At 40.0% G+C, this 24,115-nt stretch overlaps 1 protein-coding gene across 1 annotated transcript in view; it reads right to left on the bottom strand.

The window, feature by feature from the left end:
- The window catches only part of RSRC1 (arginine and serine rich coiled-coil 1), a 1,121,477-nt gene that overhangs the window by 509 nt on the left and 1,096,853 nt on the right, over positions 1-24,115 (bottom strand). The gene's annotated exons all lie outside the window — the stretch shown is intronic.

Raw genomic sequence — 24,115 nt, 5'->3', positions numbered from 1 at the left:
TTGAAGCTTGTGATAAAATATGTTTATTACATGGCATGGACATGAACACGCAACGTCTAGGCTAGTATATACATACTGGGAGTTTTCCTGCCTCTTAAAAAATATATAAATATATTTAACCTGTCTCTTTGTAGTAGTTTTCCTAATTCTTTCATATGGACTTACATTACTGTTTATCTTCCTCCCCTCCATCTTCTTTTTTTTAATGAAATATTAATGATTTTTCATTCTAATAATTTCCCCACGCACAAACCCATTCCACCTGAATTCCAGTAATTGCCATCCAGCAGATCAGCCATATCCCACCAGTATTATAGTAATGGCCAGTAACATCAGTCGTGGTTAGCTCACATCCATATTAAGAGCTTTCTGATATAAACTTAATTTATTACTCCAATGTCTGTCCATGATCATAAGTAGTTTTGAATAATTCCTAACTGGGGAGGTGTCATGTTCTGTCTCAGGATATCATGTGAGAGCCTCATTGTCTGGAACAGTTGCTTTAAAGGAAGATTAGTAGAAGCCATACTGATGAAAAATGAAAACAAATTTATTTAAACAACAGAATACTTTGTTTAAGCAAATACTTGCAGAATATTTAAATATGCTACTCAGGTATGTTAAGACCACATACAGCAGGAGTGAAAATAAACAAACAAAGTAAGCAGAGATGCAGATTCAAAAAGGAAAGTCTTTCTCCTACTAATTGCTGAGTGCAGGATTTGCACAAGGCAGGATACAAACTTGCAAACTGGTAACAGGTTTAAAGGTAAAGTCTCTCTCCTTGTAATTGCTGAGTGCAGGAATTGCACAATGCAGGAAACAACTTGCAAACTGGTAACAGGTTTAAAGGTAAAGTCTCTCTCCTTGTAATTGCTGAGTGCAGGAATTGCACAATGCAGGAAACAACTTGCAAACTGGTAACAGGTTTAAAGGTAAAGTCTCTCCTTGTAATTGCTGAGTGCAGGAATTGCACAATGCAGGAAACAACTTGCAAACTGGTAACAGGTTTAAAGGTAAAGTCTCTCTCCTTGTAATTGCTGAAGGCAGGAAACAAACTTGCAAACTGGTAACAGGTTTAAAGGTAAAGGCTTTGCCCTGGTAATACCTTGTAAACAGGTGCAAAGGAAATCTTTCTCCTGGCAATGGCCAAGTGCAGGAATTGCATAAAGCAGGAAACAAACTTGAAGATTGGTAACAGGTTTAAAGGTAAAGGCTTTCTCCTGGTAATACCTTGTAAACAGGTGCAAAGGAAATCTTTCTCCAAAGAAGTACAGGAAACAGGTTCTGACTTGACAAAACAGATCCAATGTGAAGACACTAATGCAGACTAAAAGCCATCCTTAAATAGGGAGGTTTTGCACAGGGTTGGTTCTGATTAATTCCAGAATTGAGAACACCTGTGTGTTGCACAGGTGTAATAACAAGTAAGGCAAATAGTTATTTATCAGATCTTTTAAGATCCATGCTATTGTTGGAACTGGCTGTGGCTCAACATGTAAGCAAACAGAAATAGCAACCACAGAGCCACAGGTTCAAATCCCTATACAGCCCTTCTTAGCAGAATGCCTCCCAGACCTTTTCTTTTTCTTTTTAGTCTGGAGGCTTGGTTCATGACAGATGCCCCCTCCAAAGAGCGCACTCTGGGCGCTCAAAGCCTGATCAAACATCTGAAGGTGGGATTTACGAACAAGTGTTCCATTTGAAGCCCTAATACAATCAGATGGAATTGATTCTTCGCTTGGAACAGCTGCCTGAGATTGGGGACCCTTAGAAGATACCCCTGTGGGCATAACAAGAGCTGAAAAACCAAGACAGTTTTGATTTAGAGGTTCCTGATTATACCCAGCAGCTTGCAATGGACTGGCTGATGGGCAGAGTACCTCCGGGTAGGAAAAGACCTCTCCTTCAGAGTCAAGGAATTTGTTATCTGGGTCATATCTGCCTGATGGGTAGAGTACCTCCGGGTAAAGTATGACCTCTCCTTCAGAGTCCAGGAATTCATTTTCTGTGCCATTTATATCCAATTCAACCATCTCATCCAATTCTTTCTCAGTCAATGAGTAGCTGGGTGAAGGTGGTGCAAGGAGGTGTGGATCTTTAGAAATGGCAGAGTCTGATTTAGCTGGAAGGTTTGTCACTTTTATGTCTGATGAGTGACATTTGTTAGCTGGATCTCCAGCCAGGGCAGAAACAAGGTAATCTGCAGGATTTCCAGGAGGTATTTTTGCAGAGTTCCCCAATGTGGTTGATGCAGAAACAGATGCAGTGGTATGGGTAATGGATGTAGTTGGAGTTGTACTCCCAATGACCATCTGTTTCAAATCAGGTACCATTTCTTGAAGTGTGTTAGAAACGGTTCTTTGTAGAATTGATGTATTCTCAGTAGCTGGATCCTCTCCAGGAGTATCTTTAAGTTTGCTAGTGGAAGAATAATTTGTTCCCTTAACATCAGAGTTCATTTTCAACTTGGCTGTATCTTGACTTGATCCTCTAGGAGGTCTTACTGGACACCCTGTGATGCGGTGACCAGGTCCCCCACAATAGAAACAGAGGTTAAGTTGTCTTCGCCGAATTTTCTCCTCTTCTGTTAAGGGTTCTTTAAAACCTTTCCTTGTTTGGGAGGTAACTTTAGACAAGGTTTCGGTTGGGAGAGATAACATTTCCACCAGCTCCATAAAGTTAATGAGTATGTCCTTAATAAACTTTAACACTGAATCCAATATAGCAATAATCCCAGAGGGCTCTCTTTTGGGGTCTTCACATTCTGTCATGTTCTGTCTCAGGATATCATGTGAGAGCCTCATTGTCTGGAACAGTTGCTTTAAAGGAAGATTAGTAGAAGCCATACTGATGAAAAATGAAAACAAATTTATTTAAACAACAGAATACTTTGTTTAAGCAAATACTTGCAGAATATTTAAATATGCTACTCAGGTATGTTAAGACCACATACAGCAGGAGTGAAAATAAACAAACAAAGTAAGCAGAGATGCAGATTCAAAAAGGAAAGTCTTTCTCCTACTAATTGCTGAGTGCAGGATTTGCACAAGGCAGGATACAAACTTGCAAACTGGTAACAGGTTTAAAGGTAAAGTCTCTCTCCTTGTAATTGCTGAGTGCAGGAATTGCACAATGCAGGAAACAACTTGCAAACTGGTAACAGGTTTAAAGGTAAAGTCTCTCTCCTTGTAATTGCTGAGTGCAGGAATTGCACAATGCAGGAAACAACTTGCAAACTGGTAACAGGTTTAAAGGTAAAGTCTCTCCTTGTAATTGCTGAGTGCAGGAATTGCACAATGCAGGAAACAACTTGCAAACTGGTAACAGGTTTAAAGGTAAAGTCTCTCTCCTTGTAATTGCTGAAGGCAGGAAACAAACTTGCAAACTGGTAACAGGTTTAAAGGTAAAGGCTTTGCCCTGGTAATACCTTGTAAACAGGTGCAAAGGAAATCTTTCTCCTGGCAATGGCCAAGTGCAGGAATTGCATAAAGCAGGAAACAAACTTGAAGATTGGTAACAGGTTTAAAGGTAAAGGCTTTCTCCTGGTAATACCTTGTAAACAGGTGCAAAGGAAATCTTTCTCCAAAGAAGTACAGGAAACAGGTTCTGACTTGACAAAACAGATCCAATGTGAAGACACTAATGCAGACTAAAAGCCATCCTTAAATAGGGAGGTTTTGCACAGGGTTGGTTCTGATTAATTCCAGAATTGAGAACACCTGTGTGTTGCACAGGTGTAATAACAAGTAAGGCAAATAGTTATTTATCAGATCTTTTAAGATCCATGCTATTGTTGGAACTGGCTGTGGCTCAACATGTAAGCAAACAGAAATAGCAACCACAGAGCCACAGGTTCAAATCCCTATACAGCCCTTCTTAGCAGAATGCCTCCCAGACCTTTTCTTTTTCTTTTTAGTCTGGAGGCTTGGTTCATGACAGGAGGTAACTTGTGGCCCTTTTAAACATAATTATTTTCCCCCCACTTTCTGCCTCTCCGTTTCCAGCTCAAAAGTTGGCACTCACCCTTCATCTGTCATTTAGAAGTATTCTCTCAGTTCTGTCATTCAGTTAGTTAATTCCAAAAAATAATTCTTAAAAATGTGTAAATATATACATAATGTAAACTTAGCTATGGTTATACTAGTTATGTACAGTGTGTGTGTATATGGAGATGAGAGTGCGCTCTCTGCTGGAGTAATTATATATATATCTTGACAAAGGCACAAACAGGGGCCAAAACGTTGAAATACATATATATGTTCTTTTGAATGAAGAAACATGAGTTGGAGTCATCTGTGAGCTATATATATATATATATATATATATATATATATATATATATATATATATATATATATATATATATATATATATATATATATATATATATATATATATATATATATAATATATTAAATTATAGAAGGCCCAAGAAGAAGACACTGCCCTAGTGGAATGAGCTGTAATTCTCTCAGAAGGCTGCTGTCTAGCAGTCTCATATAAAATAATCCACAGTGAGTAGCAGCAAACCAAATAATGTTTATTGTTTAACACAACAACAAAAGCAGCAACGTTTCGGTATTGCTACCTTAATCATGCAGCATGTGGATTTTTTTATAGTCTGGAGTGGAGCTCTGGAGTGGCTTGCCAAAGGGTCGCTGTGTGCTGGATTAATGACTTTGTGTTTTGGTTAGCAGTCTCATATGCCAGACGAATAATACTTCTCAACTAGAGAGAAAGAGAAGTGGCAGTAGCTTTCTGAACCTTACGTTTTCCAGAAAAGCAAGCAAACAATGCAGAAGAATGATGAAAGTACTTCATAGCCTGCAGATAGAATTTAAGAGCCCTCACAACGTCTAAGTTGTGCAACAAAAGTTCTCTATGAGAAGGAGGATTAGGACAGAGAGAAGGAACAACAATTTCCTGATTAATATTTCTGTCCGAAACAACCTTAGGAAGAAAACCAAACTTGGTACGGAGAACTGCCTTATCTGCATGAAATATGAGATAAGGAGAATCACAATGCAAAGCAGAGAGTTCAGAAACACTCCGAGCAGAAGAAATAGCAGTAAGAAGCAAAACCTTCCACGATAATAATTTAATATGTATAGAATGCATAGGCTCAAACGGAGCTTGTTGTAAAACTTTAAGAACAAGGTTAAGGCTCCAAGGTGGAGCAACTGATTTAAACAGGCCTGATTCTGACCAGGGCCTGACAAAAGTATTGTACATCTGGCATGTCTGCCAGATGCTTGTGCAGCAGAATGGATAGAGCGGATATCTGACCCTTGAGGATACTGACAGATAACCCCTTCTCAAGGCCTTCCTGGAGAAAAGATAAGATCCTTGGGATCTTGACCTTACTCCAAGTATATTCTTTATGGTAAATCTTTCTAGTAACAGGCTTACGAGCCTCAACCATGGTCTCAATGACCGATTCAGAAAATCCATGCTTAGCTAAAAACATAATTTATGTAAGAACTTACCTGATAAATTCATTTCTTTCATATTGGCAAGAGTCCATGAGCTAGTGACGTATGGGATATACAATCCTACTAGGAGGGGCAAAGTTTCCCAAACCTCAAAATGCCTATAAATACACCCCTCACCACACCCACAATTCAGTTTAACGAATAGCCAAGAAGTGGGGTGATAAAAAAAGGAGTAAAAAGCATCAACAAAGGAATTTGGAAATAATTATGCTTTATACAAAAAAATCATAACCACCATAAAAAAGGGGGTGGGCCTCATGGACTCTTGCCAATATGAAAGAAATTAATTTATCAGGTAAGTTCTTACATAAATGATGTTTTCTTTCATGTAATTGGCAAGAGTCCATGAGCTAGTGACGTATGGGATAGCAATACCCAAGATGTGGAACTCCACGCAAGAGTCACTAGAGAGGGAGGTATAAAAATAAAAACAGCCATTTCGCTGAAAAAAATTAATCCACAACCCAAATATAACTATATAACTTAAATCATAAGCAGTAAATGTATGCAAAGAAGACCAAGTTGATGCTTTGCAAATCTGATCAACTGAAGCTTCATTCTTAAAAGTCCAAGAAGTGGAAACTGATCTAGTAGAATGAGCTGTAATTCTGAGGCGGGGCTTTACCCGACTCCAAATAAGCTTGATGAATCAAAAGCTTTAACCACGATGCCAAAGAAACAGCAGAAGCCTTCTGACCTTTCCTGGAACCAGAAAAGATGACAAATAGACTAGAAGTCTTCCTGAAATCTTTAGTGGCTTCAACATAATATTTCAGAGCTCTCACCACATCCAAAGAAAGTAAAGTTCTCTCCAAAGAATTCTTAGGATTAGGACACAAAGAAGGGACAACAATTTCTCTATTAATGTTGTTAGAATTCACAACCTTAGGTAAGAATTTAAATGAAGTCCGCAAAACTGCCTTATCCTGATGGAAAATCAGAAAAGGAGAATCACAAGAAAGAGCAGATAATTCAGAAACTCTTCTAGCAGAAGAGATGGCCAAAAGCAACAACACTTTCCAAGAAAGTAGTTTAATGTCCAAAGAATGCATAAGCTCAAATGGAGGAGTCTGTAAAGCCTTCAAAACCAAATTAAGACTCCAAGGAGGAGAGATTGATTTAATGACAGGCTTGATATGAACCAAAGCCTGTACAAAACAATGAATATCAGGAAGTTTAGCAATTTTCCTGTGGAATAAAACAGAAAGAGCAGAAATGTGTTCTTTCAAGGAACTTGCAGACAAACCTTTATCAAAACCATCCTGAAGAAACTGTAAAATTCTAGGAATTCTAAAAGAATGCCAAAAGAATTTATGAGAAGAACACCATGAAATGTAAGTCTTCCAAACTTGATAATAAATCTTTCTAGAAACAGATTTACGAGCCTGAAATATAGTATTAATCACTGAGTCAGAGAAACCTCTATGACTACGCACTATGCGTTCAAATTCCATACCTTCAAATTTAATGATTTAAGATCCTGATGAAAAAACGGACCTTGAGATAGGTCGTCTGGCCTTAATGGAAGTGGCCAAGGTTGGCAACTGGACATCCGAACAAGATCCGCATACCAAAACCTGTGAGACCATGCTGGAGCCACCAGCAGCACAAACGATTGCTCCATGGTGATCACTCTTGGAAGAAGAACTAGAGGCGGGAAAATATAAGCAGGTTGATAACACCACGGAAGTGTCAATGCATCCACTGCTTCCGCCTGAGGATCCCTGGACCTGGACAGGTACCTGGGAAGTTTTTTGTTTAGATGAGATGCCATCAGATCTATTTCTGGAAGCCCCCCATCCGAACAATTTGAGAAAACACATCTGGGTGGAGTGACCATTCTCCCGGATGTAAAGTCAGACGACTGAGATAATCCGCTTCCCAAATGTCTATACCTGGGATATGAACCGTAGAAATTAGACAGGAGCTGGATTCTGCCCAAACAAGTATCCGAGATACTTCTTTCATAGCTTGAGGACTGTGAGTCCCACCCTGATGATTGACATATGCCACAGTTGTGATATTGTCTGTCTGCAAACAAATGAACGGTTCTCTCTTCAACAGAGGCCAAAACTGAAGGGCCCTAATAATTGCACTGAGTTCCAAAATATTGATTGGTAATCTCGCCTCTTGAGATTTCCAAACCCCTTGTGCTGTCAGAGATCCCCAAACAGCTCCCCAACCTGAAATACTTGAATCTGTTGTGATCACAGTCCAGGTTGGAAGAACAAAAGAGGCCCCTAGAATTATACAATGGTGATCTAACCACCAAGTCAGAGAAAGAAGAACATTGGGATTCAAGGATATTAATTGTGATATCCTTGTATAATCCCTGCACCACTGGTTCAGCATACAAAGCTGGAGAGGTCTCATATGAAAACGAGCAAAGGGGATTGCGTCAATTGCTGCAGTCATGAGACCTAAAACTTCCATGCACATAGCTACTGAAGGGAATGACTGAGACTGAAGGTTCCGACAAGCTGCAACCAATTTCAAACATCTCTTGTCTGTTAGAGACAAAGTAATGTACACTGAATCTATCTGGAAACCTATAAAGGTTACCTTTGTCTGAGGAATCAAAGAACTTTTTGGTAAATTGATCCTCCAACCATGTTTTTGAAGAAACAATACTAGTTGATTCGTGTGAGATTCTGCAGAACGTAAAGACTGAGCGAGTACCAAGATATCGTCCAAATAAGGAAACACCGCAATATCCTGCTCTCTGATTACAGAGAGTAGGGCACTGAGAACCTTTGAAAAGATTCTTGGAGCTGTCGCTAGGCCAAAAGGAAGAGCAACAAATTGGTAATGCTTGTCTATAAAAGAGAATCTCAGGAACTGATAGTGATCCGGATGAATCGGAATATGAAGATATGAATCCTGTAAGTCTATTGTGGACATATAATGCCCTTGCTGAACAAAAGGCAGAATAGTCCTTATAGTCACCATCTTGATATTTGGTACTCTTAAATATTGATTCAAAATCTTTAGATCCAAAACTGGTCTGAATGAATTTTCTTTCTTTGGGACAATGAATAGACTTCAATAAAACCCCAGACCCTGTTCCTGAAACTGAACTGGCATGATTACCCCTGATAACTCCAGGTCTGAAACACACTTCAGGAAAATCTGAGCCTTTACTGGGTTCGCTGGAATGCGTGAGAGAAAAAATCTTCTCACAGGTGGTCTTACTCTGAATCCTATTCTGTACCCCTGAGATACAATACTCTGAATCCAATGATTTTGGACCGAATTAATCCAAACATCTTTGAAAAATTTTAATCTGCCCCCTACCAGCTGAGCTGGAATGAGGGCCGCAAATTTGAGGAAGGCTTCCAATTGGAAACAGATTCTTTTGGGGAAGGATTAAATTTCTGTTCCTTATTATGTCGAAAGGAACGAAAACGGTTAGAAGCTTTAGATTTACCCTTAGGTTTTTTTATCCTTAGGCAAAAAAACTCCCTTCCCCCCAGTGACAGTTGAAATTATTGAATCCAACTGAGAACCAAATAATTTGTTACCTTGGAAAGAAAGAGATAGCAATCTGAATTTAGAAGTCATATCAGCATTCCAAGATTTGAGCCACAAAGCTCTTCTAGCTAAAATAGCTAAATACAGTACATATATCTAACATTAATTTTGATGATATAAAAAATGGCATCACAAATGAAATTATTAGCATGTTGAATCAACTTAACAATGCTAGACAAATCATGATCCAATACTTGTTGCGCTAAAGTTTCCAACCAAAAAGTTGAAGCAGCTGCAACATCAGCCAAAGAAATTGCAGGCCTAAGAAGATGACCTGAATATAAATAAGCCTTCCTTAGATAAGATTCAAATTTCCTATCTAAAGGATCTTTAAAAGAAGTACTATCTTCTTTAAAAGAAATACTATCTTCTAGGAATAGTAGTACGTTTAGCAAGAGTAGAGAAAGCCCCATCAACTTTGGGGATCTTTTCCCAAAACTCCAATCTAACTGCTGGCAAAGGATACAATTTTTTAAACCTTGAAGAAGGAATTAAAGAAGTACCAGGCCTATTCCATTCTTTAGAAATCATATCAGAAATAGCATCAGGAACTGGAAAAACCTCTGAAATAACCACAGGAGGTTTATAAACAGAATTTAAAAGTTTACTAGTTTTAATATCAAGAGGACTAGTTTCCTCCATATCCAATGTAATCACACTTCTTTTGATAAAGAATGAATATACTCCATTTTAAATAAATAAGAAGATTTGTCAGTGTCAATATCTGAGGCAGGATCTTCTGAATCATCAGAGAAGGATAAATCAGTATGTTGCCAGTCATTTGAAATTTCATCAACTCTATGAGAAGTTTTAAAAGACCTTTTACGTTTATTAGAGGGTGGAATAGCAGACAAAGCCTTCTGAATAGAATCAGAAATAAATTCTTTTAAATTTACAGGTATATCTTGTGCATTAGATGTTGAGGGAACAGCAACAGGTAATGAACTACTACTGATGGATACATTTTCTGCATGTAAAAGTTTATCATGACAACTATTACAAACCACAGCTGGAGGTATAATCTCCACAAGTTTACAACAAATGCACTTAGCTTTGGTAGAACTGTTATCAGGCAGCAGGGATCCAACAGTGAATTCTGAGACAGGATCAGATTGAGACATCTTGCAAATGTAAGAGAAAAAAACAACATATAAAGCAAAATTATCAATTTCCTTATATGGCAGTTTCAGGAATGGGAAAAAATGCAAACAGCACAGCCCTCTGACATAGAAAAAGGCAAGAGGCAAATAGGAATGGGGTTTTAAATAATGAAAATATTTGGCGCCAAGTATGATGCACAACAAACAGAAAAATATTTTTTGGCGACAAAAAAGTCCGGAAACGAAATACTTGCCTCATAGGTGATGCAACCTTGTGAAGGACTCGGCATCAACTAAGACGCCGAAAATGACGAATCTGCGTCAATGACTGTAACTTCACGCCAAAAATGACGCAATAAACTTTGGCATTTTGCGCCCTTGCGAGCCTAATTCTACCCGCAAATTTAAAAGACAGTCAATTTGAAAAAAAGACTATACCCCAGGTAAGAAATACATTTTTATAAAAAAGCATTTCCCAGATATGAAACTGAAACGGTTATCAGTAGAGGTAATGGAATATGAGAGTATAAAGTTGATCTGAAAAGGGAGGTAGGAGATGAATCTCTGCAACCGATAACAGAGAACCTATGAAATAGATCCCTGTGAGGAAAACCATTGCATTCAATAGGTGATACTCCCTTCACATCCCTCTGACATTCACTGTACTCAGAGGAATCGAGCTTCAAAATGCTGAGAAGCGCATATCAACGTAGAAATCTTAGTACAAACTTACTTCACCACCTCCATAGGAGGCAAAGTTTGTAAAACTGAATTGTGGGTGTGGTGAGGGGTGTATTTATAGGCATTTTGAGGTTTGGGAAACTTTGCCCCTCCTGGTAGGATTGTATATCCCATACATCACTAGCTCATGGACTCTTGCCAATTACATGAAAGAAATCAAGCATCCAATCTCCAATCAGTCAGCTTCAGAGAAATGAGATTGGGATGAAGGAAGGGCCCCTGAAGCAGAAGGTCCTTCCTCAGTGGTAATCTCCACGGAGGTAGAGACGACATCTCTACTAGATTTGCATACCAGATCCTGCAAGGCCAGACAGGAGCTATTAGGATCACTGATGCTTTCTCCTGCTTGATCCGAGCACTGACTCGCGGAAGGAGAGCAAACGGAAAAAAGAGATATGACAACCTGAAGTTCCAAGGAACTGCCAGAGCATCTATCAGAAAGGCTTGAGGATCTCTCGACCTCGAAACGTACTTTGGAAGCTTGGTGTTCTGATGAGATGCCATCAGGCCCAATTCTAGTAACCCCCATTTGGTTGTTAACCAGGGGAACACTTCCGGATGGAGTTCCCACTCCCTGGGATGAAAAGTCTGTCTGCTCAGAAAATCTGCATCCCAATTGTCCACTCCTGGAATGTGGATGGCAGATAGACAGCAATTGTGAACCTCCGTCCACTGGAAGATCCGTGCCACCTCCTTCATGGCTTAGGAACCTGATAGACTGGGCTAGGGCCAGCTGAGGCCAAGCCATCAAGGCATTGAAGATCGCTCCATAATGTTTATGGGGAGAGCAGATTCCTCCTGAGACCAAAGTCCCTGCGCCTTCAGCGAGATCCAGACTGCTCCCTAACCCAACAGGCTAGCATCCGTGGTCACAATTACCCAAGAGGTTCTCTGAAAACATGTCCCCTGGGACAGATGTTCTTGCGACAGCCACCACGGTAGGGAGTCCCTTGTTGATTGATCACAAACTATTCTCTGAGATAGATCTGTATAATCCCCATTCCAGTGACCGAGCATGCATAGCTGCAGAGGTCTAAAATGGAACCGAGCAAACGGAACTATGTCCATGGAAGCCACCATCAACCCGATTACCTCCATGCATTGGGTCACTGATGGTTGTGCCACTGATTGTAGGGACAGGCAAGCGGACAGAATCTTGGCTCTTCTGACCTCCGTCAAAGAAATTTTCATAGACAGAGAGTCTATAATGGTTCCTAGGAAGGTCACTCTTGTAGATGGAACAAGAGAACTTTTCTCCAAATTGATTTTCCAACCGTGGGAACAAAGAAACGCCAACAAGATCTTTGAATAGGAATCTGCTAATTGCACGGATGGGCATGAAACCAGAATGTCGTCCAGATAAGGAGCCATTGCAATTCTCCGAGACCGAATTACCGCCAATAGTGCACCCAGGACCTTTGAGAAAATTGCACTCTGAGGAATCTGTTTAGTAGCTTTAGATCTAGAATAAGCCGAAAAGTTCCCTCTTTTTTGGGAACCACAAACAGGTTGGAGTAAAAATCGAGACACTGTTCCTGACTTGGAACTGGAACTATCACTCCCAAGAGGGAAAGATCCTAGACACATTTCAAAAACGCCTCTCTTTTTATATGGTCTACAGATAATCTTTAGAGGTGGAACCTGCCCCTGGAAGGAAAAGTTTTGAACTCTAACTTGTATCCCTGGGAAACTGTGTCCACTGCCCACGGGTCTGGAACATCTCATTCCCAAGCTTGCAAGAACTGAGAGAATCTGCCCCCCACTTGATCCGATCCCGGATCGAGGGAAAACCCTTCATGCTGACTTTGAATCAGCTGCAGGTTTCTTGGATTCCTTCACCTTGTTCCAAGACTGACCGGGCTTCCAAGAGGGCTTGGATTGTTCCTGGTTGGTAGAGGCAGGGGAAGACTTACCTCTGACGTTACGAAAGGAACGAAAATTAGTCTGACGTCACTTCGATTTATCAGAAATAATTTCTGCCAACGCAGAACCAAACAAGGTCTTTGCCTTGTACGGGATGGCCAAAAGCTTAGTCTTAGAATAAACGTCTGTATACCAAGACTTAAGCCATTGCGCCGTACGCGCTAAAATCGCAAAGCCAGATATTTTGGCCCCCAACTTAATGACATACAAAGAAGCGTCAGTGATAAATTAATTGGCTAACTTGAGAGCCTTTATCCTATCCTGAATCTCCTCCAAAGGAGTCTCAGCTTGAACCAATAGGCTGCCGCACTGGTTACTGTAGCAATGCATACCGCTGGTTGCCATTTTAACCCCTGATGAGTATACGTCTTCTTTAAAAAGGCCTCTTTTTTTTATCCATCGGATCTTTGAAAGAGCAACTATCCTCAATAGGAATAGTAGTGCTCTTGACCAGAGTGGAAATCGTCCCTTCCACCTTTGGAACCATCTGCCACCACTCTTTGATGGAGTCGGCCAATTGGAACATTTTCCTAAAGACAGGGGAGGAGGAAAAGGGAATTCCTGGTTTCTCCCATTCCCTGGTAATAATCTCTGTGGCCCGGTCTGGCACTGGAAACACCTCCCCAGGTGAGGGAACTTCAAAGTATAAATTTAATTTACTAGGCCTTTTAGGGTTGACATCGATGGACGTATTGGAGTCGTCCAAGGTAGCTAAAACCTCCTTTAGCAAAACACGGAGGTGCTCAAGCTTGAATCTGAAGGAAACCGCTTCAGCATCAGAAGGAGGAATTACACTATCCGAATCTGAGATTTCACCCTCAGAGGCTACCAAAGTATCTTCCTCCTCCGATCTATATGAAAGAGGAACCCAGTCAGCCTGAACAGGATCTGATACCTTATCTGATTCTACAATTTTCCTCTTACGCTTCCCCTGCAGCATGGGAATGGCTGCCAGAGCCTCAGATACCGCTGAGGATACCTGGGCCGCAATCTCAGCCTTTAAAAACACTCCATCCGGAGATTCAGAGGAACCACAGGGCACTGCATGTGATGTTACCACAGCTTGGGACATTTTGGGGAGAGGCTGTGGCAGTGCCTGTACAGCATCCTCCTGAGGGAATGGTGGATCAAAAACAAACAGTTTGTCTTTATACATAAGAGTTCTCTCAATACAAGAACTGCAAAAAGGCAAAGGGGGTTTTACTTGGTTATCCAAACAAAGTTTAAACTCAACAGTAGGCCTAGACTCCAGGTCCATCTTGCACCAGAAATTTAAGCACAGTTTTTCAAGAAAAAAATCTTTTAATTTCTATTTGACAAAAACGTTACTGTCTCTTTAAGGGAGATTGTTAATAAAAGCGACAGTCTATGGCTTAAAAATCCCTTATTCTGTTAACAAGTATTTTATGATTAAACAGAGATTAAATATGTATATGTTGAAATACACCTCCTGAGCGCACTCTACACCTCAACGCTAAGCTGAGGTGCTTGCCTGCTCCTCCTGACAGAACGATCAGCTTTAAAAACTTCCAATCTGCAGGAGAACCGGAGCGACACAGCGGAAAGGAGGAGGACTAAATTAGGCTGTGAGACTTTCTCTGTAAAAACGGCACCAAGAAGTCACGCGCTATGAGGAGACACGCCTCTTAGTGACGTCACTCTCTACACCTCAGCTACAAATACAGTCGAAAAATGGCTAACGTTTAGCTACTTTGTTAACAAGCAATTATTCCATCACAAGCCCCCCAAAAATAGCGACTGCATGTATAAGCAGTTTTGCTGTCTGAGCCACCAATAAATATTACCTAATAATTCAAGTTAAAATTTAAGTTAAAATTCAAGTTAAAATTCCCTCCTACCACCACACAGTAACCTGCCTGAAAAAATCCTGACCTTCAGAAATATACAGTATGTCCCCATATATGGTGCAGCAATATGCTGTAGTGCCAAAATAGATTCCATAAGAAATAACATGGCACTTACCTGCACCCCTGATTGTCCGGCAGGAGGACAACTCACTGGTATGAAAGGAAGCCACACCTCACAGAGACCTGTGGATAGAAGAAATGAACAGAGTAAGCCTACTCTGGCATTCTGAATGAGGGCAGCAATCTGTCAGAAAAACACAGTGAGGCCCACCCCACAAGTTCCTAACTGCTTAAAAGCTACCACAGCCCTACTGAAGAGACTAACGTGGAGTACAGTTAAACCCAAATGTCAGGGAAGATCAGAGCAAGCCTGTTCAGGCTTCCAAAATAAAAAAAATCTTGATAGAAGAGTCTTTATCAGACACCTAAACTTCACCTCCTCCTTGCACTAAAGGAAGAGAGGAGGACTGGGGGTTGTGGGAAGGGAAGTGATACTTAACAGCTTTGCTGTGGTGCTCTTTGCCTTCTCCTGCTGGCCACGAGTGATATTCCCAACAGTAATTGATGATCTGTGGACTCACCATGTTTTAAGAAATAAATAAATAAATATATATATATATATATATATATATATATATATATATATATATATATATATATATATATATATATATACATATACACACACAGTATCTCACAAAAGTGAGTACACCCCTCACATTTTTGTAAATATTTTATTATATCTTTTCATGTGACAATACTGAAGAAATGACACTTTGCTACAATGTAAAGTAGTGAGTTTACAAACTGTATAACAGTGTAAATTTGCTGTCCACTCAAAATAACAACACACAGCCATTAATGTCCCCTAAGTGGAAATGTCCAAATTGGGCCCAAAGTGTCAATATTTTGTGTGGCCACCATTATTTTCCTGCACTGTCTTAACCCTCTTGGGCATTGAGTTCACCAGAGCTTCACAGGTCGCCACTGGAGTCCTCTTCCACTCCTCCATGACGACATCACAGAGCTTGTGGATGTTAGAGACCTTGCACTCCCCCACCTTCCATTTGAGGATGCACCACAGATGCTCAATAGGGTTTAGGTCTGGAGACATGCTTGGCTAGTCCATCACCTTTACCCTCTGGTTCTTAAGCAAAACAGTGGTCGTCTTTGGGGTCATTATCATGTTGGAATACTGCCCTACGGCCCAGTCTCCAAAGGGAAGGGATCATGCTCTGCTTCAGTATGTCACAGTACATGTTGGCATTCATGGTTCCCTCAATGAACTATAGCTCCCCAGTGCCGGCAGCACTCATACAGGCCCAGTCTATGACACTCCCACCACCATGCTTGACTGCAGGCAAGACACACTTGTCTTTGTACTCCTCACCTGGTTGCCACCACACACGCTTGACACCATCTGAACCAAATAAGTTTATCTTGGTCTCATCGGACCACAGGGCATGGTTCCCGTAATTAATGTCCTTAGTCTGCTTGTCTTCAGCAAACTGTTTGCAGGCTTTCTTGTGCATCAGCTTTAGAAGAGGCTTCTTTCTGGGACGATAGCCATGCAGACCAATTTGATGTAGTGTACGGCATATGGTTTAAGCACTTACAGGCTGAACCCCCACCCTTTCAACCTCTGCAGCAATGCTGGCAGCACTCATACGTCTATTTCCCAAAGACAACCTCTGCACATGATGCTGAGCAAGTGCACTCAACTTCTTTGGTCGACCATGGCGAGGCCTGTTCTGAATGGAACCTGTCCTGTGATACCACTGTATGGTCTTGCCCACCGTGCTGCAGCTCAGTTTCAGGGTCTTGGCAATTTTCTTATAGCCTAGGCCATCTTTATGTAGAGCAAAAATTCTTTTTTTCAGATCCTCAGAGAGTTCTTTGCCATGAGGTGCCATGTTGAACTTCCAGTGACCAGTATGAGAGAGTGTGAGATCGATAACACCAAATTTAACACACCTGAGACCTTGTAACACTAACGAGTCACATGACACTGAGGAGGGAAAATGGCTAATTGGGCCCAATTTGGACATTTCCACTTAGGGGTGTACTTACTTTTGTTGCCAACGGTTTAGACATTAATGACTGTGTGTTGAGTTATTTTGAGGGGACAGCAAATTTACACTTATACAGGCTGTACATTCACTACTTTACATTGTAGCAAAATGTCATTTCTTCAGTGATGTCACATGAAAATATATAATAAAATATTTACAAAAATGTGAGGGGTGTACTCACTTTTGTGAGATACTGTATAAATATTATATACATACACACAGACACATTATAAAGTTTTTTTTGTATGTTAGTGGTCCACGGGAATTCAAATTTGTGAGTTCCCTGAGGTCTGAAAGGTTGGCGACCCCTGATCTAGTGCTCTTGCAAATGGATAACATTCTTGCAAAACTGCTGCCATATAGTGCTCCAAAAACGTGCAAGCTCCTGAGCTTATGTTCCTGCTTTTCAACAAAAGATACCAAAAGAACAAAGAAATTGGATAGAAGAATATAAGTAAACTAGAAAGTTGTTTCAAATTGCATGTTCTATTGGAATCATGAAATATTTTTTTTTGGTTTCATGTCCCTTTAAGAAAAAAGTTTAGTGCCATGAGTGTGATTTGAACATGTGAACTTCAACATATTAAAGGGACACTGAACCCAAATTTTTCTTTCGTGATTCAGATAGAGCATGCAATTTTAATCAACTTTCCAATTTACTTCTATTATCAAAGTTTCTTCATTCTCTTGGTATCTTTATTTGAAAAGCAAGAATGTAAGTTTAGATGACGGCCCATTTTTGGTGAACAACTTGGGTTCTTGCTGATTGGTGGATACATTCACTCACCAATAAACAAGTGCTGCCCAGGGTCTGAACCAAAAATTGGCTGGCTCCTTGGCTTAGATGCCTTTTTCAAATAAAGATAGCAAGAGAACGAAGAAAATTTGATAATAATAGTAAATTAGAAAGTTGCTTAAAAACATAATTTATGTAAGAACTTACCTGATAAATTAATTTCTTTCATATTAGCAAGAGTCCATGAGCTAGTGACGTATGGGATATACATTCCTACCAGGAGGGGCAAAGTTTCCCAAACCTCAAAATGCCTATAAATACACCCCTCACCACACCCACAATACAGTTTAACGAATAGCCAAGAAGTGGGGTGATAAAAAAGTGCGAAAGCATATAAAATAAGGAATTGGAATAATTGTGCTTTATACAAAAATCATAACCACCCCAAAAAAGGGCGGGCCTCATGGACTCTTGCTAATATGAAAGAAATGAATTTATCAGGTAAGTTCTTACATAAATTATGTTTTCTTTCATGTAATTAGCAAGAGTCCATGAGCTAGTGACGTATGGGATAATGATTACCCAAGATGTGGATCTTTCCACGCAAGAGTCACTAGAGAGGGAGGGATAAAATAAAGACAGCCAATTCCTGCTGAAAATAATCCACACCCAAAATAAAGTTTAATGAAAAACATAAGCAGAAGATTCAAACTGAAACCGCTGCCTGAAGTACTTTTCTACCAAAAACTGCTTCAGAAGAAGAAAATACATCAAAATGGTAGAATTTAGTAAAAGTATGCAAAGAGGACCAAGTTGCTGCTTTGCAAATCTGATCAATCGAAGCTTCATTCCTAAATGCCCAGGAAGTAGAAACTGACCTAGTAGAATGAGCTGTAATCCTTTGAGGCGGAGTTTTACCCGACTCAACATAGGCAAGATGAATTAAAGATTTCAACCAAGATGCCAAAGAAATGGCAGAAGCTTTCTGGCCTTTTCTAGAACCAGAAAAGATAACAAATAAACTAGAAGTCTTTCGGAAAGACTTAGTAGCTTCAACATAATATTTCAAAGCTCTAACAACATCCAAAGAATGCAATGATTTCTCCTTAGGATTAGGACATAATGAAGGAACCACAATTTCTCTACTAATGTTGTTAGAATTCACAACTTTAGGTAAAAATTCAAAAGAAGTTCGCAACACTGCCTTATCCTGATGAAAAATCAGAAAAGGAGACTCACAAGAAAGAGCAGATAATTCAGAAACTCTTCTGGCAGAAGAGATTGCCAAAAGGAACAAAACTTTCCAAGAAAGTAATTTAATGTCCAATGAATGCATAGGTTCAAACGGAGGAGCTTGAAGAGCCCCCAGAACCAAATTCAAACTCCAAGGAGGAGAAATTGACTTAATGACAGGTTTTATACGAACCAAAGCTTGTACAAAACAATGAATATCAGGAAGATTAGCAATCTTTCTGTGAAAAAGAACAGAAAGAGCAGAGATTTGTCCTTTCAAAGAACTTGCGGATAAACCTTTATCTAAACCATCCTGAAGAAAACTGTAAAATTCTCGGAATTCTAAAAGAATGCCAAGAAAAATGATGAGAAAGACACCAAGAAATATAAGTCTTCCAGACTCTATAATATATCTCTCTGGATACAGATTTACGAGCCTGTAACATAGTATTAATCACAGAGTCAGAGAAACCTCTTTGACCAAGAATCAAGCGTTCAATCTCCATACCTTTAAATTTAAGGATTTGAGATCCTGATGGAAAAAAGGACCTTGCGACAGAAGGTCTGGTCATAGCGGAAGAGTCCACGGATGGCAAGAGGCCATCCGGACAAGATCCGCATACCAAAACCTGTGAGGCCATGCCAGAGCTACCAGCAGAACAAACGAGCATTCCTTCAGAATCTTGGAGATTACTCTTGGAAGAAGAACTAGAGGCGGAAAGATATAAGCAGGATGATACTTCCAAAGAAGTGATAATGCATCCACTGCTTCCGCCTGAGGATCCCGGGATCTGGACAGATACCTGGGAAGTTTCTTGTTTAGATGAGACGCCATCAGATCTATTTCTGGAAGCTCCCACATTTGAACAATCTGAAGAAATACCTCTGGGTGAAGAGACCATTCGCCCGGATGCAACGTTTGGCGACTGAGATAATCCGCTTCCCAATTGTCTATACCTGGGATATGAACCGCAGAGATTAGACAGGAGCTGGATTCCGCCCAAACCAGAATTCGAGATACTTCTTTCATAGCCAGAGGACTGTGAGTCCCTCCTTGATGATTGATGTATGCCACAGTTGTGACATTGTCTGTCTGAAAACAAATGAACGATTCTCTCTTCAGAAGAGGCCAAGACTGAAGAGCTCTGAAAATTGCACGGAGTTCCAAAATATTGATCGGTAATCTCACCTCCTGAGATTCCCAAACTCCTTGTGCCGTCAGAGATCCCCACACAGCTCCCCAACCTGTGAGACTTGCATCTGTTGAAATTACAGTCCAGGTCGGAAGCACAAAAGAAGCCCCCTGAATTAAACGATGGTGATCTGTCCACCACGTTAGAGAGTGTCGTACAATCGGTTTTAAAGATATTAATTGAGATATCTTTGTGTAATCCTTGCACCATTGATTCAGCATACAGAGCTGAAGAGGTCGCATGTGAAAACGAGCAAAGGGGATCGCGTCCGATGCAGCAGTCATAAGACCTAGAATTTCCATGCATAAGGCTACCGAAGGGAATGATTGTGACTGAAGGTTTTGACAAGCTGAAATCAATTTTAGACGTCTCTTGTCTGTTAAAGACAGAGTCATGGACACTGAATCTATCTGGAAACCCAGAAAGGTTACCCTTGTCTGAGGAATCAATGAACTTTTTGGTGAATTGATCCTCCAACCATGATCTTGAAGAAACAACACAAGTCGATTCGTATGAGATTCTGCTAAATGTAAAGACTGAGCAAGTACCAAGATATCGTCCAAATAAGGAAATACCACAATACCCTGTTCTCTGATTACAGACAGAAGGGCACCGAGAACCTTTGTAAAAATTCTTGGAGCTGTAGCTAGGCCAAACGGCAGAGCCACAAACTGGTAATGCTTGTCCAGAAAAGAGAATCTCAGGAACTGATAATGATCTGGATGAATTGGAATATGCAGATATGCATCCTGTAAATCTATTGTGGACATAAAATGCCCTTGCTGAACAAAAGGCAAGATAGTCCTTACAGTTAACATTTTGAACGTTGGTATCCTTACATAACGATTCAATATTTTTAGATCCAGAACTGGTCTGAAGGAATTCTCCTTCTTTGGTACAATGAAGAGATTTGAATAAAACCCCATCCCCTGTTCCAGAACTGGAACTGGCATAATTACTCCAGCCAACTCTAGATCTGAAACACAATTCAGAAATGCTTGAGCCTTCACTGGATTTACTGGGACACGGGAAAGAAAAAATCTCTTTGCAGGAGGTCTCATCTTGAAACCAATTCTGTACCCTTCTGAAACAATGTTCTGAATCCAAAGATTGTGAACAGAATTGATCCAAATTTCTTTGAAAAAACGTAACCTGCCCCCTACCAGCTGAGCTGGAATGAGGGCCGCACCTTCATGTGGACTTAGAAGCAGGCTTTGCCTTTCTAGAAGGCTTGGATTTATTCCAGACTGGAGATGGTTTCCAAACTGAAACTGCTCCTGAGGATGAAGGATCAGGCTTTTGTTCTTTGTTGAAACGAAAGGAACGAAAACTATTATTAGCCCTGTTTTTACCCTTAGATTTTTTATCCTGTGGTAAAAAAGTTCCTTTCCCACCAGTAACAGTTGAGATAATGGAATCCAACTGAGAACCAAATAATTTGTTACCCTGGAAAGAAATGGAAAGTAGAGTTGATTTAGAAGCCATATTAGCATTCCAAGTTTTAAGCCATAAAGCTCTTCTAGCTAAAATAGCTAGAGACATAAACCTGACATCAACTCTGATAATATCAAAAATGGCATCACAGATAAAATTATTAGCATGCTGAAGAAGAATAATAATATTATGAGAATCATGATCTGTTACTTGTTGCGCTAAAGTCTCCAACCAAAAAGTTGAAGCTGCAGCAACATCAGCCAAAGATATAGCAGGTCTAAGAAGATTACCTGAACACCGATAAGCTTTTCTTAGAAAGGATTCAATTTTCCTATCTAAAGGATCTTTAAACGAAGTACCATCTGACGTAGGAATAGTAGTACGTTTAGCAAGGGTAGAAATAGCCCCATCGACTTTAGGGATTTTGTCCCAAAATTCTAATCTGTCAGACGGCACAGGATATAATTGCTTAAAACGTTTAGAAGGAGTAAATGAATTACCCAATTTATCCCATTCTCTGGAAATTACTTCAGAAATAGCATTAGGAACAGGAAAAACTTCTGGAATAACCACAGGAGATTTAAATACCTTATCTAAACGTTTAGAATTAGTATCAAGAGGACCAGAATCCTCTATTTCTAAAGCAATTAGTACTTCTTTAAGTAAAGAACGAATAAATTCCATTTTAAATAAATAACATAATTTATGTAAGAACTTACCTGATAAATTCATTTCTTTCATATTAGCAAGAGTCCATGAGCTAGTGACGTATGGGATATACATTCCTACCAGGAGGGGCAAAGTTTCCCAAACCTCAAAATGCCTATAAATACACCCCTCACCACACCCACAATTCAGTTTAACGAATAGCCAAGAAGTGGGGTGATAAAAAAGTGCGAAAGCATATAAAATAAGGAATTGGAATAATTGTGCCTTATACAAAATCATAACCACCACAAAAAAAGGGCGGGCCTCATGGACTCTTGCTAATATGAAAGAAATGAATTTATCAGGTAAGTTCTTACATAAATTATGTTTTCTTTCATGTAATTAGCAAGAGTCCATGAGCTAGTGACGTATGGGATAATGATTACCCAAGATGTGGATCTTTCCACACAAGAGTCACTAGAGAGGGAGGGATAAAATAAAGACAGCCAATTCCTGCTGAAAATAATCCACACCCAAAATAAAGTTTAACGAAAAACATAAGCAGAAGATTCAAACTGAAACCGCTGCCTGAAGTACTTTTCTACCAAAAACTGCTTCAGAAGAAGAAAATACATCAAAATGGTAGAATTTAGTAAAAGTATGCAAAGAGGACCAAGTTGCTGCTTTGCAAATCTGATCAACCGAAGCTTCATTCCTAAACGCCCAGGAAGTAGAAACTGACCTAGTAGAATGAGCTGTAATTCTCTGAGGCGGAGTTTTACCCGACTCAACATAGGCAAGATGAATTAAAGATTTCAACCAAGATGCCAAAGAAATGGCAGAAGCTTTCTGGCCTTTTCTAGAACCGGAAAAGATAACAAATAGACTAGAAGTCTTTCGGAAAGATTTAGTAGCTTCAACATAATATTTCAAAGCTCTAACAACATCCAAAGAATGCAACGATTTCTCCTTAGAATTCTTAGGATTAGGACATAATGAAGGAACCACAATTTCTCTACTAATGTTGTTGGAATTCACAACTTTAGGTAAAAATTCAAAAGAAGTTCGCAACACCGCCTTATCCTGATGAAAAATCAGAAAAGGAGACTCACAAGAAAGAGCAGATAATTCAGAAACTCTTCTGGCAGAAGAGATGGCCAAAAGGAACAAAACTTTCCAAGAAAGTAATTTAATGTCCAATGAATGCATAGGTTCAAACGGAGGAGCTTGTAGAGCCCCCAGAACCAAATTCAAACTCCAAGGAGGAGAAATTGACTTAATGACAGGTTTTATACGAACCAAAGCTTGTACAAAACAATGAATATCAGGAAGAATAGCAATCTTTCTGTGAAAAAGAACAGAAAGAGCAGAGATTTGTCCTTTCAAGGAACTTGCGGACAAACCTTTATCTAAACCATCCTGAAGAAACTGTAAAATTCTCGGAATTCTAAAAGAATGCCAAGAAAAATTATGAGAAATACACCAAGAAATATAAGTCTTCCAGACTCTATAATATATCTCTCTAGATACAGATTTACGAGCCTGTACCATAGTATTAATCACAGAGTCAGAGAAACCTCTTTGACGAAGAATCAAGCGTTCAATCTCCATACCTTTAAATTTAAGGATTTCAGATCCTGATGGAAAAAAGGACCTTGTGACAGAAGGTCTGATCTTAACGGAAGAGTCCATGGTTGGCAAGAGGCCATCCGGACAAGATCCGCATACCAAAACCTGTGAGGCCATGCCGGAGCTACCAGCAGAACAAAAGAGTATTCCTTCAGAATCTTGGAGATTACTCTTGGAAGAAGAACTAGAGGCGGAAAGATATAGGCAGGATGATACTTCCAAGGAAGTGATAATGCATCCACTGCCTCCGCCTGAGGATCCCGGGATCTGGACAGATACCTGGGAAGTTTCTTGTTTAGATGGGACGCCATCAAATCTATTTCTGGAAGTTCCCACATTTGAACGATCTGAAGAAATACCTCTGGGTGAAGAGACCATTCGCCCGGATGCAACGTTTGGCGACTGAGATAATCTGCTTCCCAATTGTCTACACCTGGGATATGAACCGCAGAGATTAGACAGGAGCTGGATTCCGCCCAAACCAAAATTCGAGATACTTCTTTCATAGCCAG

The sequence above is a fragment of the Bombina bombina genome, chromosome 4 (assembly GCF_027579735.1).
Source record: "Bombina bombina isolate aBomBom1 chromosome 4, aBomBom1.pri, whole genome shotgun sequence".
Taxonomy (NCBI): domain Eukaryota; kingdom Metazoa; phylum Chordata; class Amphibia; order Anura; family Bombinatoridae; genus Bombina; species Bombina bombina.
This window is presented reverse-complemented; position numbering and strand designations above follow the sequence as displayed.